Source organism: Lontra canadensis, unplaced genomic scaffold (assembly GCF_010015895.1).
Source record: "Lontra canadensis isolate GAN:19392208 unplaced genomic scaffold, GSC_riverotter_1.0 scaffold20, whole genome shotgun sequence".
Taxonomy (NCBI): domain Eukaryota; kingdom Metazoa; phylum Chordata; class Mammalia; order Carnivora; family Mustelidae; genus Lontra; species Lontra canadensis.
In genome coordinates this window covers 23,798,834-23,816,312 of record NW_022631014.1, presented here as the reverse complement: position 1 = coordinate 23,816,312, position 17,479 = coordinate 23,798,834, and the positions used below count along the sequence as shown (strand labels likewise).

General features: G+C 41.9%; 1 pseudogene; it reads right to left on the bottom strand.

The window, feature by feature from the left end:
* Positions 1-4,837: 4,837 nt before the first annotated feature.
* LOC116869632 lies at positions 4,838-5,289 on the bottom strand (annotated as a pseudogene).
* Positions 5,290-17,479: the final 12,190 nt, after the last annotated feature.

Here is a 17,479-nt window from a genome sequence, read left to right as displayed (position 1 = left end):
TGGTTTGTGAGGGAAAACCAAAAATATGTGTTTGTATTTTAACAGCTTGTCTCTGGCAGCAAAATGAAAACCATGCATCAGCTAGAGTTAAATTCCGCATGCAGGACATACCTGACCCTAATCACACAAATGTGCTGTCAACAAGGGGCTGGAAATGCTGGAAAGTGCTCATGTGCCTGAGCCATCTGGGAACTGACACCACCCAGTTAGGGGATGCTTCATTTCTTCTGCAAGGAGGTAAGTAAAAATACCTCCCACCCACCCCGGGCCTGTTGGAGACTATATGTGGTTTCCCATAGGTGAGCACAGCAAACCTTTTCTACTGAAGAAGTTTCCCCTGTGTTACGGAGGTTATCCAAAGGAAGGAGTGGGGGCCAAGCATGGCGTTGAGATCAGCAAAGATTCAACAGGCTTTACACTGCGAAACCTTCAGAACCCTCAATACGTCAAAGCGCGTTGTACGGCTCCAGGAGGGACATTCAAGATAGAGTTGTTCCCAGATTTCTTTGATCATGAGACTCTTGTTGTGAGCATCTTGGGGGGAGGATAGGCCTCAGAAAAATCTTCTTGGGGGAAGGATAGGCCACAGATCATGAGACTCTTGTTGTGAGCATCTTGGGGGAAGGATAGGCCACAGAAAAAACTTCTTGGGGGAAGGATAGGCCACAGATCATGAGACTCTTGTTGTGAGCATCTTGGGGGAAGGATAGGCCACAGAAAAAACTCTGGCATGATTTGGATCTTCTCACATTGCGTTCACATGAGCAAAGGAAATCTAGTTCTTGCATTTTTGTCAGGAGAGCCTGCCCTGTCAGGTAACAGGAGTAAGGGACAGGAGCAGCCATGTTTACAAAGTCCAGTGCACTTGGTTAAATGCAGTCACTGACACAGTCTTTCTAGGTCTTCGGGGGAAGTGCTCCACTTTCTGAGGTAATGTGTAAATATAAGGGAGAGGGCTGTATATTACAGGACCCTGTGATATCAGAAAGAGGGTGGGATGGTTGGATAGATGTGAGGGCCAGTCTCAGCCATGGGGCAGCAGGCTGGGATTGCTGTGTGGATGGATGGTGACCACTGGGTCTGGGTGTCCTACTGGTGTTGCTGCTGTCACTCACAGACTGGTCCCTCTCAGGCTGACTTAGCCCACTGTTGCTCCTGTTGGCACCACACAGTCTTCTGAGTGTCTCTCCCACTCTCCTCTGCTCAGGTACAACCTCACCTTCACCAGGGGGCTCTCAGGAGGCCCAGTGCCTCTCAATTCAGCTTCGTTGTACCCTGAGAGGGCACATGGGGACTGGGGAGTATCTTCGAAATCACGTAAGACCAAAACTCCTTCTGTCAGATCACACTGGGCTTCTGAGTATTCTCTGATGTGGCTTCCCATGGTAGGTTGGTGTGGGGAGCTTATGGGGTCATCTCTTCCCAGGGTCCCAAATGAGACGTGGGCAGAAGTGGTGCCCCCAGTTTCTCTCCATTCATCTGACACGCTATGCAAGCCCAGAGGTAGTGTTTAGGACACACCCAACACTGGCTTCTCCCTCCTAAGCCCCTTTTCTCTTCCTGATTGAATAGGACTCTGTGACCTAAAAGGCTGGGGTCACCCTCATGTCCACCAGGACTGCCATTCTCTCTAAAGGGTAGGGAAAGAAGGACTTACAAAACTTTTTTCCCTAAAGCACTTCTTGATTTAAAATCCTAGTTTGGGGGCACCTGGGTGACTCAGTCAGTTTCGGCTCAGGTCATGATCTCTTGGTCTTGGGAATGAGCCCTGTGACCCACTCTTTGCTCAGCATGGCATCTGTTTGTCCCTTTCCCTCCACCTCTCCTTCCCCCTCTGCTCCAACCCCTCCCCCATCCCCTGCTCCCTGCACTTGTGCGCTATGCTCTCTCACTCTAAAATAAATAGTTAAATAAAATCTTTTCAAAAAAATAAAATCCTAGTTTGGATGTTAGATGCTAAATGCATTTATAAGATCCTTAAAACTCCCCAAGGCCAAAGGATTCCTCTTGAAGAAAAGGGGGAAGCATTAGTACCAGAAAATACATATTTTAAAATATTATTTTGATTAAATGGTATTTGCTGCTCAGAGAATTGGATAACCATGCCAAATGCAGTTAGTGGAAACTAAAACATTTAATTGATAAATAAAATGGGGGGGGTCATTCCTATGCGGGTTACTGAAAAACCGTTGTTTTTAGTCCGTCTATACAATTACGAAAAGCATGAAAGTTAAATAGTGGAAAGTGTACTGCACTTGACTGCCTCCAGCTTGACTGAGAAAGCCCAAAATGCCTGCTGGTCAGTGGCTGCCTCATCCTGCCGACTGCAAACTTAACCCTAGCCCAGTCCCACACATGCACAGGGGCAGGTAGAGCCCTGGCCAGCTTCCAGATCTGCACAGTCCTAGTGTGTGCTATCACAGGCTTTCACTGGGATGATAACAACCCAATAGGTTTATAACTTTTCGAGTAATCCAGGCCCAGATTTTAGGGGACAAATATGCACGGTTCTACTTGAGATTGCCCAAACTCATAGCTTTCATGGCTGGAAGTTCTTTAAAATTGTTATTATGAAAAATTTCAAAAATACAGAAATGGAGAATAGTAGCATGAATCTCCACACATCCATACTTGAGATTTAACAATTGTTAGCATTTTCCTGTATTTGCTTCATTTCTTGTTCTGACGTGATTTTAAAGTAAATTACAGACATCATGGCATTTCATCCCTCAATACTTCTTTAAACTATAGACACAATTCCTTACATAACCATAATATCATTTCTTTAAAAGTGGACTTTATTTTTTTAGGGCAGTTTTAGATTTCCAGCAAAATTGAGTGGGAAGTGCAGCGATTTCCCATATATCCCTTGCCCCACACACATATACACACATATACACACACACTCCTCCATTATGAACACCTGTCACGAGAGTGGTACATTTGTGACAACTGATGATCCTACATGACTCATCGTGATCACCCCAGACTCGTACTTTACATTATAATTCACTTTTGGTGTTGTGCGTTCTATTGTTTTGATAAGTGTATAATGACATCTATCCACCATTATACCATCATGCAAAATAGTTTCTCTGCCCTAAAAATCCCGTGTGCTCAGCCTTTTTGTCTAACCCCCCAACCTTTGGCAACCACTAATATTTTCATTATCTTCATAGTTTTGTCTTTTCCAGAGCATCATATAGTTGCAATTATAAGGTATGTGGCCTTTTTAGATTAGGTTTTATTCACTTTATAATATGTATTAGGATCTCTCCCTATAGTCTCATGGATTGATAGTTCATTTCTTTTTAGTGTTGAATAAGAGTCCATCGTCTAGATGTACCTCACTGTATTCATCCATGCACCTACTAAAGGACAGTAGCTCTTGGTTGTTTCTAAGTCTGGGCAATTATGAATAAAGCTACTATAAATATCTATGTGCATGCTTTTGTGTGGACATAACTTTTCACCTAACTTGGGTAAATACCAAAGAGCTCTGCTGGACGGTATGACGAGAATATGTTCAGTTTTGTAAGAAACTGCCAACTCATCTTCCAAAGGGGCTGTACCATTCTGCATTCTCACCAGCAGCGAGGGAGACGTGGTTCCTGTTGTTCCGCATCCGTGACAGCATTTGTTGTTGTCAGTGTTCGGGGTTTTGGCCAGTCTTATATGGAAGTGTGTAGTGGTATCTTGTTGTTTTAACTTGCAATCACCTAATGATTATATGATGTCGAACACCTTTTCATATGCTTACTTGCCATCTACATATCTTCTTTAGTGTCGTTAAGATCTTTTCCTCGTTTTAAAAACCAGATTGTTCATTTTCGTATTGTTGAGTCTTAAGAATGCTTTGGTTTGGATAGCAGTCCTTCATCTCTTTTGCAAATGTTTTCTCCCAAGTCTGCGGTTCGTCTTCTTATTCTCTTGACAGAGTCTTTTGCAGAGCAGAAGTTTTTAATTTTAATGAGGATCAACTTCTCAATTATAAGGCTATGATTGTGATTTTGATGTTATATCTAAAAAGTCATTGCCATACCCAAGGTCATTTAGATTTTCTCCTGTGTTAGCTTCTAGTTTTATAGTTTTGCATTTTACATTGAGATCTGTGATCCATGTCAAGTTAATTGGTGAGGGGCATAAGGTCTGTGTTTACGTACATATTTCTGATTGTTCCAGCACGGTTCAATGAAATGACTTTTTCCCTGCATTGTATTGTCTTTGCCACTTTGTCAAAGATCTGTTGACTATATTTATGTGGGTCCATTTTTAGACTATTTATTCTGTACCATTGATCAATTTGTCTATTCTTGATTAATATGTCTTTATCTTAAACCTTGAAGTCAGGTAGTTTCAATTCTCGCCATCCTGGGAATTTTGCCATTCCCAGTACACTTTAGAATCAGTTTGTTAATATCCACAAAATAATCTGCTGGGACTTTGATTGGGATTGGGATTGAATCTATAGACCAAGTTGAGAAAAATGGGTATTTTTTTTTTTGATATGACGTTTTATTGAGCTTATCCACTGGAGTGGAAATAATGTCTGTACAAAACCAAATGTTTGTTACTATAACTTCTGCATCACAATTAAAATCCAAACAGTTTTTTAAAAAGTCAACTCAATCAAAACCTACTACTTCAGAATCAATAGCTTCTTTGAAGCCACAATAACACTTAAATATGGTTAAGACTCAAACGCAGAAATTTGGTTGGTTGGAAAGCTAATTAAACTTTCAACTTGCTCAAATAGAATTACAAAAAGGCAAAATTGTGTTTTTCACAGTGATACAGTCCCCGGAAATCGCCAACGCTGGACAGCTATTAAGAGTATTTAGAGTCCCAAGATAATAAAGAATCCAGGCATCCTTGAAACAGTCTCCCTTTGTCCTTTCTTCCCAATCAGAGATTTGTGGATGTGTGGAATGACACCACCACCAGCAACTGCAGCCTTGATGAAAGCCCAATTCTTGATCTCCACCAATAGCAAGCTGCAAGTGAGGAGGAGTAATACGCTTTACCTTTAAGTCTTTTGATGCATTTCCTGCCAATTCAAGTACTTCTGCGGTTCCTCTACTCTAGGAAGCTGCACTGTACACAGCAGCAGTCGCGCGCACACATCCATAACTGGTTGTCCTAGTTTCAGGTGTCGACGAACGCGGCCCACCGGGAACTGCAAGCCGGCTTTCTGTGAGCAGGGAAACCGCCTTTGTCGTGGCCTTTCCAGAGTCCTTCCCAGCCTTACCGCCAGCCATTTCGAATTCTGCTGAAGCTCAAACAAGCAAAGCTGAGGAAGAACTAGTCAGACAGCCAGTGAGATCCCACCGCCTACTCCTTCATCTCACCGAGATTCAAACTGCGGAAAAATGAGCATCTTGACAATTTTGAGTCTTTTTATCCACAGACATCTATTTATTTAGTTCTTTGATTTCTTCCATTAGAGTCTTGTAGTTTTCCTCATGTATAGCTCTTGTACATGTTTTTTGGATTTATACCTAAGTGTTTTATTTTGGGGGTGCTAATGTAAATGATGTGGTTTTCAAAATAGTTTTTATTTAAGTATAGTTGACATAGGTAATATGTTTTTAATTTCAAGTTCCACTTGTTCATTGCTGATGTGTAGAAAAGCAATAGACTTTTGTATGTTAATCTTATATCCTGCAACCCTGCTATAATAGCTTATTTGTTCCAGGAGGTTTTTTGTTGTTGTTGACTTTTTCAGATTTTCTACATAGACAACTACGTTGTCTGTAAAAAAAGACAGTTTTATTTCTTCTATCCCAATCTGTGTTGTTTTTCATTTTCTTGTCTTATTGCATCAGCTAGGACTTCTTGTACAATGTTGAAAAGAAGAGGGAACATCTTTGTTTCGTTCATGACCTTAGTGGGAAAATTTTGAGTTTCTCCCACATAATGATGTTAGCTGTAGGTTTTTCTATAGATGTTCTTTATCAGGTTGAGGAAGTGCCCTTCTATTCCTCCATAATATTTTTATGCCTAAAAAATTAACATGAGTTCTTTAATATTATCTATAATTGGTTTCAAAATTTTCCAAATATCTTTTTACATTTAGTGGTTCAAACCAGAATCCAATTAAGGTTGGCCTAAAATTCTTTTTTTTAAATTATTTTTTAATGTGTATTTTTTATATTGACTATGATAAATGGACACATATTTACCCCTTTTCAAAAGGGACAGATCCAGCATGTGGTAGGAAATGTTTAATTGGCTTTCTGGGTCAGGTTGGGGGTAGATCTTATAGATTTTGCTGATTTCTGTGATGTAATTACCCTTACAATGCCTGATTTCAACCTACCAATGTAATGCTATTGAATAGGATATTTTGAAGAGCTATGAGCAACTGGTTTTCTTAAGTCAGTGGGAACTAGCTCTGCCACACCACTGGTTGAATTGAGGGATTAAACCAGCAGATTAAAACCAGGGTGTGGCAGCTCATGTGAACCTGGAACTGGCTAGACTAAGGACCATGGGATCAGTAGGTGTGAAAGTAGGCCAGTCACAGATGAGAAGAGTAACTACATAGAAAGGTGGATGTACACAGGGTGGGTCACCCACATGTTTTGAGGGCTGAATCTTGGTGCAGCTCAGAGACTCTTTTGTGATGCAAATAGCCTTCAGAGTCACAGTAACCTGCTCAAGAGTCTGCTGCCAAGGTTCTGTTGCCCTATGATAACAGTGCAGTCAGCCAGATCCAACAGTCTTCTGTGCCATGAAGTGCTGCATGAGGCTTGCCTGGGCTGACTTTGCCTCCAGAAGCTGAAATGAAATCAAAGAGAGAGGATAAATGGAGGCTTTTCCTTCTCTTTGGTGTGGGCCTATGTGATATAAGCATATTTTCCATCAAGAATTAGTTGCTTAGAGAAGAAGGATCCAAGCAAATCTGGACCAGGTGTTCACTCTGCTTAGTCCTCGAGCCAAGAAAAACCATTTTCTGGGCACTGAGAAGAAGGAAAAGGGGAAGGCTAATTAATGGTCCTCTTTCTAATTGTTTCTGCTTGTCCCAGGGACTGGGCTTCATTTGACCCTTCAAGCTCCAGTAGGCAATGGGACCTTATTTCTGCAGAGCATTTTCTGATGGTCATGAGGAAGTCACCCTGTGGGGAGTTTTAAAGATAGATGACTTCCTCTATGAAGTCAAAGCTTTACCTGCAGCAGTGTCTTTAAGAAACCAATATAGGTAACAGAAAATAAGAAATTCAGCTACTCAATCTGGGAAGGGCAAGCAGAAGGCTGTGGGATGTCACATAAGCAGGCTGATGGATTTTTCACAGAGTCGACGGGTGTTTTGGCAGAATTGTCCTGAGTGACTGGTTGCTTAGGCGATGTGCAGACACAGCTTTCTTCTAACTCAATATGATGTCAATTATCTTTCTCTTTACCTGTTAGACTCTAGGAGAAATAAATCTGTATATTTTAGGAGGGTGCATATATTTTCTTTGTGAGTGAAATGAAACCAAGGGGATAATTTTAATAAATTATGAGTGCTCATTTATTCTGAAGGGGAGAAAAGAAAGGTTGATTCTCTTTCCAGAGCAGTCTCTTGATCTGTCCAATCTCTTAAAGAATAATTGAACCAGCAACAATCACTTCCATGAAGTATCTATTAATTACGCTGCTCTATAAACAGTCTCTGCATTCAGACATGCTGACTGCTAAAAACAGATCATTACATCAACAAGAGTGTCGTTAGAGTTTTAACTACTTCCAGATTCAGATCTAACCCTGAAAAATCAGGGCTGTTGCTTTATTTTGCCTTTCCTTACTGTGCCCCAAATCTCATCTCACATATTCTGAAGCCTTTGCTTTCCTCCAGATTCAAGTCTTTTATCTTCTTTTGTGTTATCAATCTCATACGGTATCCCAAAATACACCATTTCTCTTAAATGATTCATTTTTTTTCTTATTCAGCAAACTCCCCGACAGCTGGCAGAAAAGGCACCATGAACCAAGCCTGATATAGTCCATTCAAGCCTGCATTTTTATCTTTCAAATGAGGAAGTTGGATTATGTGTCACTTAGGATTAGGTTCAGCTGTAATGGAGACCAAAATAACAGTGGCTTAAATTAAACATGGGGTTATTTCTCTCCCACATAGTGAAGCCCGGTGGTAAAGAGTACAGGGTTGGCACAGTAACTCCGTGATCATCAAGGACCCAGGCTCCTTCTATCTTGTTGCTCTGACATCCTCCAAACTTGACTTCCACCTCCTGGTCTAAGATGGCTGCTTTAGATTAAGCTGGCATGTCCACATTTATTTAAGCTATCAGTAAAAGAGGGTGCATTGCCTCTGACAGGACACTACCGGGAGTCACACTCAATACTTCCACTTAAAAGCTATTGGATAGCTGCAAGAAAGTCTGGGAAATGGGGTGTTTATTCTGAGAAGCTACTGGCCAGCTAAAAATTGGATATTCTATTACCATAGAGGAACAGGAGAATAGATACTGGGAAGAGTTAGCTGTTTGTACCACAGATTAGATCTGTGATTTGAATTCCTGTCTTCAAAGTCCTAAGGTTTAGGTGTGTTGCCAGGGACTACTGTGGGTTTGAGAAGGGGTGATGTATGGGTAAATTTGCATAGAATCCCAGAAATGTTCTCAAAATCAGAGCATATGGATCCCCCACTTTGAATTGCATCAAACATTTCTGATGAGAGGTGGCAGTCTAGACTGAGAACCATGGGCAGCCAACGTATAAGAATTCTCAGAGCCCCAGGGTAAGAGGTGGTTCAGGGAAGTGCCCTCAGTTGGTCAAGGTGAAATTTGAGTCTGGAGCAGGGAGCTAACTTGGACAAGGACACATTGAGCTGATGTTTAGACTCGTTTTCATCACTGACCTCATGTATGTAGCATTGACAGAAGCACCAGCAGCTGACAGCTGGGCCCTGAAATTGAACTGATAAGATTCTGTCTTTTTCTCCCTGAATGGGTTGTGATCCAAGTGATGGTTACAATAGAGTAGCATTCTGAACCTTGGCATGATTGACACTCTGGGCCAGATGATTCTCTGTTGTGTATAGCTATAATGTGCATTGCAGGATGATTAGCAGCATCCTTGGCCTCTGCTCAACAGATGCCAGTAGTATCCCTCCCATTGCAAAAACCAAAAATGCCTCCAGACATTGTCAGATGTCCCCTGAGGGCAAAATCACTCAGCGTCCAACCACTAGACTAGGATCTAGGTAATGGTGCCCATTTTTGTATTTGCTCATGGTTGTGTAATTTGGTGTCCACCCTTTCAAAAATTAGATGGGCTACATATCAAAGGCCTTAATATGTTCATGACTTTGACTTAATAATCCAATTTCTTGGCCTTGCCCTAAGGGAAAATATTGCAGGAGGCTTTCTGTCTAAAAATATTCCTTGTAATACCATTTTCAATAGAGAAAAGTTGGAAACAATCAAAAATATTTAAAAGTAAGGAACAAATTGAGTAAACCATGGTAGATCCTTGCACCCACTGAAATGCATATATGAGTTTATAGTAACATGGGAAAATACTTATGATAAGTGAGCACAGAAAAAACTATGCAGAGAAAAAAGGCAGGAAGGAATTCACAAAAATGGTAGACTCTAGGAAGTGGGAATTAGGACCAGTTTTTTCCTCCTTCCATTTTCCTATAATTTCCAAACTTTCTAAGCTCAATATGAATGATGTTATAGCAAACTACAAAACGAAACTTAAAAAAAAAAAAATCCTGATTTAAAAAAAAGTTTCAGGTGCTCAAAGGAGGAAAGCAATTCTCACAGCATTCCTTGGGAAAGAGTGCCTGTGTTGGAGCATCCACAGACCTTTATAAACACTCCTGGAGGGGTGCCTGGGTGGCTCACTGGTTAGGTGTCTGCCTTTGGCTTGGGTTATGGTCCCAGCGTCCTGGGATGTAGCCCCATATCAGGCTCCTTGCTCTGTGGGAAGCCTGCTTCTCCCTCTCCAGCTCCTCGGTGCTTATGTTCCCTTTCTCACTATCTCTTTCTGTCATAAATAAATAAAATCTTAAATAACAAAACAAACAAACAAACAAACAAAAAAACCACTCCTGGAAGCAACACTGTGGGCAGTGAGGCCAAACCATGTGTCATATGACCCTACCAGCTGGCACTGAATGGGAAATCCCTAGTAAAGGCTCTGATAGGCTAGATGGAAGGAACCCACACCACCTATGAGAAAGCTTGGCCAAAGCCACTATCAAATAAGAGTCCTGGATATTGGATAGTGAAAAACAGGGCCAATCAGATCCTGTCTCAGGACGAGTGCATAAATCCACTCCCTGAGGACTCTTCCCTGCCCATTCCTGAAAGTCGGGGTGTTCAGGGCAGTAAGCCACTGAGTCCTGAGCTTTGAGAGCTATTATCCTGGTTCCTCCCCAGACAGGAAGATGGCTTTCCTTACTCCGTCACTTTCTTACAACAAGTTTCTGCTGTAGGTGGAGAGCAAAGCAGCGTGGGACCTGTGTCTTACAAAGCTTGTTTCCCTTTGGGTGTGTGTACTAGACACTGCGGGGGCAGCTGGAGCCCTCCTCTCTGCACCTGATGGCTCCATAGGCCACCCTAGAGATGAGTGGCACAGGGAACTTGTATTAAATTCCAGATTCCCAGCTCCTCCCCAAGATAATCTCATTTAATAGTCTTGGAAAATGGGGCACTCAGGGCTTTGCATATGAGTTCCCAGGTAATCCTGATGCATAATCCAGTTTGGGAACCATTGTTTTACCCACTCCTGGAAAAACTACACCCTCATGCTCTTCTTCTGAAGTAATCCTTAACAGTATGGGGGTTCCTCAAAAATAGAACTCTGTATCCCCATGATCATAGCAGCATTATTCACAATAGCAGAAATGTGGAAGCAACCCAAGGGGCCATCGCAGATGAATGGGTAAAGAAACAAAACGTGGTATAACCACCCAACAGAGTATTTTTGTTCAACCTTCAAAAGGAGCAAAATTCTGACACATTGTATCAGAGATGAACCTTGAAGACATCATCTTGAATGAAATAAGTCAGACAGGAAAGGACCAATATGGTTTGATTCTGCTTACACGTGTTTCCTAGAGAAGTCAAATTCCTCCAGACAGAAGGTGGAACAGCGGTTGCCAGGAGCCAAGGGGCAGGAGGGGTGGGAAGTTATTTAATGGGTATGGAGTTTCAGGTTGCAGAAATGAAAAAATTGTGGAGATACGTGGTGCTGGTGTTCTTAATGCCAGGAAACTGGATGGTTAAAAATGGTTAACAGGGTAAATCGTACATACAAAACCCCAAGAAACCAGCCAAACATCAACCAAAATAAAATCTGCAATTCTTTCTAGAAAGGAAATAAGCCAACATGAAGAAGCTTAAAGCCAAGAAAAATCACTTTTTCGGGACTACAAAATACTATCAGCGACAAAAGTCTTTAGGAAAGAAAATTAGTACAAAACACACTTCTTGTATCATATTGGGGTCCCTTATAAAATAAATGGAAACAGGAACAGGGAGAAAAAAGTAAATCTCTGGTTAAAGGGGAAAAAAATAATTCCTAAAAGTTTATGAGCAGGTCTTTTTGGGTCTTGAACAATGTCTCTGAAATGTTGGAGTTCAAAGCTTACAGAATACTATAGCCTCCTGCCCCCACTCTGCAGTTGGGGGACATGGGATTACTTTCTCTCCTGTAAACATAGTCTGTATTTGATGTTCAAACAGATTCGGAGACTCTGGGGTCTTCTTGTGCTGGGTGCCAACAGAGGAGCCCCGTTCCTTGCATCAGCGGGAAACCCTTCTGGGTGCGTGATGACTTGCTACATAGACTAAAGAGAGCCTGGTCAGTTGGGGACTGTGTGATCTAAAAGGGCCTAGTGGGCTGGGGGCTTGTATGAACGTGAAAGATTACTATTAGGGTGGTTAGCAGCTCGTCATTATTTTCCCAGCTTTACATATAGCGTGAGTGATGTTTCAGTTTGGATTGGATCTGTCCTTTCTGTGTGAGTGAAAATCTAAAACAACAGTGGCTGAAAAACACAGAAGTTTATCTGGCAGTCCTGTAAATGCATCCAGAGCTAGGGAGTCTGGGCTGCTGTGGTGGCTCTGCGAAGCTCTTTAGGGATTCGGGCTCCTTCTGCCTTATCACTGCCGTCCTGGGCTCATGGCCCAATACCATTATTTGACTGTTCGGCTTCAGCCATCTAGTTGATGCTCTGGCCCAGGAAAAAGAGGAGGGGTACAGAGGCCCACTCCTTCCCAAAACACCTGATGCGCAGGATACTCCCATGTAAATGGAGTGTCCCAAGGGCCAGAATGTCCTCTATGGCCACAGCTAGCTACAGGGGAGGCTGGGCCATGCAAGCTCTATTCCAGGGAGCTGTTGCCTGGCTAGGAAGGAAGAGCTGATATTGGGGTGGATGATTAGCTGTCTTTGTTCCCAGGAAGACAGTCAGAAGACAGGATACTGGCAGTTCTTCTTGAGCCCTGTGCTGCATGTCTCTGTGAGACTTTTCCGGGCCCTCAGACCTCAGTGTCTCCTTTAATTTTTACAACTTCCCCAGGTTTCTGTTATTTTTCACTTTACAAACAGAGGTACTAAGACCCTGAGAGCTTATGTCACTCGTCCAAGGCAGCTCCATAAACAGTGCCATTGGCCTCCAAATTCTTCAGAATCAGCTTTGGGTGGTCCCAAAGCCTTTTGTGTGTAGCACCCAACGGCGCAAGTAGCGTCTGGCCCCAGGGATGCCTGTGTTGGTCTACTGTGGGTCTCTCGATTCTGGGCAGCATCACCTCTAAACATATGTCTTGTTAACTCCTGAGTCTGCTATGCCAGAGCCCAGGCACCCATTGTGCGGAAAGCTGCACATCACCCCTGTCTTTACCCAGGAAATTCAAAACCCTCAGTTGGGTTGCTGCCTTGCTTGTTTTTGAGCTCGCGTGAGCATTCCGGTGTAGATTTACCATCCTAGGTTGGGCTGCTGTACATACTTTAATTAAGGACATGCACATGCTAAGCGGGGGAGGAGGATGCTTGTTCCAGACCTCAGGAGACAAGGAGAAAAAGGAGCATCCGTCCAGAGCTGGGCTCCCCCAGTGCTGAGATGTCTGTTGGTAGAGGGAAACATCTCAGAACGAGAAAGCTGGAGGGAAATATCCCCCTTTGGCTCCATTTTCTCTTGATGTTTATATGAGTTCCTTCCATACTTTCAAAGACTACTCTTGAGGGATTAGGGAATTACATGTTTAAATCAATGCGGAATAAGTCAAGAAGTGTAGCTTTTAAGAAAGATGCTGGTGTCCTGGGTTTTGTTCTAGCCCAGGAGCTGCCCCTCCCCCTCGCCTTTACCCCTGTCCATCCCCGCTGGTGGAAGTCTTCTTCTTATGGGCAGTTCTAAGATGCACTGACAGCCCTGCCTTGATGAGGGAAGACCACAGAGGCTTCTTTTCAGCTTCATGGCAGGGTTGTTCCATGCAAGGTTGGGACTCAGTGCCTTAGCATCCCATATCCTTTGAAGGAGCACAGAGTAGGTTGCATGTTCCTTTCCCATACTTCTTTTCTTTCATGGATGACACCTCCACCATCCTGCCTTTTGGCTGCTACAGAGAATCCTCTAATTCTAGCTCTTAATTTCTGTTTTTAAATAGCCTTTCAACAGCAAACATAAAAGTAAATTCTTGTTTATTATTTTAAAAAGTTTAGAAAACAGAGATACCTAAAAGAAGAAAAGAAAATGTGCCTCTTATTCTATTACCCAGAGAGAATTGTGACCAATTATTCATATATCTTTCTAAGCACCTAAGCATATGCATGTGTGGATAAAAAGCTTTAGAGAAGCAAAAGTGAGGTCAGGCTACTTTATAACCAGCTTTTTGTCTTTCTATGTCAATACATTTCTGCAGTATTGTTCTTAATGGCTGAGAACAGTACATCACACCATCATTTTTTGTTTTTGTGGTTTCCACCTCTGTTTTTTTTTTTAACATGTAATGTATTATATGCTTCTGGGGTACAGGTCTGTGAATCATCAGTCTTATATAATTCACAGGACCCACCGTATCACATACCCTCCCCAATGTCCAACACCCAGCCACCCTATCCCTACCCCCACCCCCACCCCACCCCAGCAGCCCTCAGTTTGTTTCCTGAGATTAAGACTCTCTTATGGTCTCCCTCTATGGTCCCATCTTGTTTCATTTTTCCCTCTCTTCCCTTCACAAGCCCGCACCCTGCCTCTCAAATTCCTCATACCAGAGAGATCATATGATAATTGTCTTTCTCTGATTGACTTATTTCGTTTAGCATAATACCCTCTAGTTCCATCTACATCGTTGCAAATGACAGGACTTTGGGGGGGTTTGATGGTTGCATAGTATTCTGTTGTAGATATATTTACCACATCTTCTTTATCCATTCATCTGTTGATGGACATCTAGGTTCTTTCCATAGTTTGGCTATTGTGGACATTGCTGCTGTAAACATTCAGGTGCATGTGCACCTTCAGATCACTACATTTGTCTCTTTAGGGTAAATACTCAGCAGTGCGATTGAGGGGTCGTAGGGTAGCTCTATTTTCAAGTTTTGAGGAACCTCCATACTGTTTTCCAGAGTAGCTGCACCAGCTTACATTTCCACCAAGAGTTGAGGAGTTTCCCCTTTCTCCACATCCTCACCAGCACCTGTCATTTCCTGACTGGTTAATTTTAGCCATTATGACTGGGGTGAGGTGGTATCTCACTGTGGTTTTGACTTGTATTTCCCTGATGTCCAGTGATGTTAAGCACTTTTTCATGTGTCTTTTGGCCATTTGGATGTCTTCTTTGCAGAAATGTCTGTTCATGTCTTCTGCCCATTTCTTGATTGGATTATTTGTTCTTTGGTTGTTGAGTTTGATAAGTTCTTTATAGATTTTGGATACTAGCCCTTTATCTGATATATCATTTGTAAATATCTTCTCCCATTCTGTCAGTTGTCTTTTGGTTTTGTTGATTGTTTCCTTTGCTGTGCAAAAGATTTTTATCTTGATGAAGTCCCAATAGTTCATTTTTGTCCTTGCTTCCCTTGAGTTTGGTGATGTTTCTAGGAAGAAGTTGCTGTGGCTGAGGTCAAAGAGGTTGCTGCCTGTGTTCTCCTCAAGGATTTTGATGGATTCCTTTCTCACATTGAGGTCTTTCATCCATTTTGAGTCTATTTTCGTGTGTGGTGTAAGAAAATGGTCCAGTTTCATTCTTCTGCATGTGACTGTCCAATTTTCCCAACACCATTTATTAAAAAGACTGTCTTTTTTCCATTGGACATTCTTTCCTGCTTTGTCGAAGATTAGTTGACCATAGAGTTGAGGGTCTATTTCTGGGCTCTCTATTCTGTTCCACTGATCTATGTGTTTGTTTTTGTGCTAGTACCATGCTGTCTTGATGATGACAGCTTTGTAATAGAGCTTGAAGTCCGGGATTGTGATGGTGCCAACTTTGGTTTTCTTTTTCAACATTCCTCTGGCTATTGGGGGTCTTTTCTGGTTCCATGTACATTTTAGGATTATTGATCATTTCTTTGAAAGAAGTTGATGGTATTTTGATAGGGATTGCATTAAATATCCCCTAATGTTGGGCAATAAGATTAGTTCATTGTTCTATTTTTGAAAAAATTACTATTTTTTAATCTTTATTTTTAATATAAATAAGATCTTAGGGTGCATCCTTGATTATTTCCTTAGAATAAATTCCTAGAAGTGGAGTACTGTGTAACTTTTAGGGTTTTTAAAAAATATATATGTCAAATTTATCTGTAGAGAAGCAGTAATAATTTACACACATCTGTCATGGAGGATTCCCTGCATTCTGGATCAGTGTTTTTCTTTTTTATTTTTCTGACTTTATTTAAATTAAAAAAAAAAAAGATTTTTAAGTAGGCTGCATGCCCAGCATGGAGCCCGATAAGGGCTTGAACTCACAACTCTGAGATCAAGACCTGAGCTGAGATCAAGAGTTGAAAGTTTAACCAACTGAGCCACCCAGAGGCCCTGGCACTGTATTTTTCTTTCAAGTTCTGGAAAGTCAATGACATTCTGTAATCTTTTGAGAAAGAACCATAATTGCAGATCTATCATATACAGAAAGTTTTCCTTCCATGACAACTCCATCTGAGAACTCAGGACCAAAGTCTGCCCAAAAAGGAGACAAATTAGACCCAAAGTCAGATATGTCTATCTCAGAACATTCTCTCGTTTCCATCAGCTCCTGAACACACATCTGCCCAAACCACTCTGTTATTTATGACCCAGGCTGGATTCAATGCTGACCTAGATAGAGAATACTTTGGATCTCATTACCAGCCCTCTGAACCATCTGGTCCTGGCTAAACACGTTGGCCTGCAGTTGGAACCTTCATCACTCAACCAGCTTTCTGCTTGCCAGTTTTCTAATAAAAAATATTTCTTTGCTTTCTACACAAAAATAAAGGGTGTGGATAACTTTTGTTTATTTTTACCTGATAGCCAAGTTGCTTTTTTTTTTTCAAACCTTGGCAATCCTACAGATTTCGTCACAGCATCCTGAAAGCCCCAGGAGAGCATGGAAAGAGAAGAGAAGAGAAGGAATGGATTCCTATAGTCACAAGGACTTGGGCTGGAGGAGTTGCCTCTGCATGTTATCTCACTTATGTTAATACTTAAAATATTTGTGCTTGGGGGGAAATGCCGATTATTTTCAAAACCGAGATTCTGTTCTTCACTAGAAGCATTTTTTCAAGTTCCTAGAATGAACTAGCGGATTGTTCTTCCAAGTTCATAAGCTATTTTTATCTACAGCAATATGGAGCGCACACACACCTGTTTGCACATACACCTACCTGCATGGACACTTGGGTTCATTATGTTGAAGGTAGAGCTAAGAAACAGTAAGCTCGGTGTTTTACCACCAATGTAGAAGTGTATTGTTGGGGCACAAAAGACTGTCTTCCTTCATAGGTACTCATTTTCTCAAATAATACTTTGGAATCTTATAATCAGTCATATGGGAAAAAAAGACCTAGTATTAGAACCTTCTATTGTTAATTGTATTGTATTGTTATGGTCTCTATTTAATCATTCAAAGTTTCCTTATCAAGAGCCTACTGTGGGCAAAGCCCTCTGCTGGATGCTGTGAAAACCATGAAGACAGAATCCCTAGTCCAGCTCTGTCACCCATCAGCTGTCATGAAAGTGTCCTTTTCCTTTACACGGTCTGTTTAAGCACCTTTAAAACAAGGCACCTGGACTTACTGCTCATGGAGCACTAATTCCTGGACACTTGTGGGCTCCTTCTGGTGGAGTGACAAGCCCTGCATCCCCTGCCACAAGTCGGAGAGACCCAAGGCTCATTCTGGAGGTGAAGCAGGTCAAAGCTGCAGGGAACTATTCCCCAGACATGGGTGCAAGCCCTGGTCAGCCCAACAGATGCTGAGGTGGCACCAAAGGTGTCTGATCCAGCACCTAACATTATTTGTAGTCATATAATAGTAACTTTAT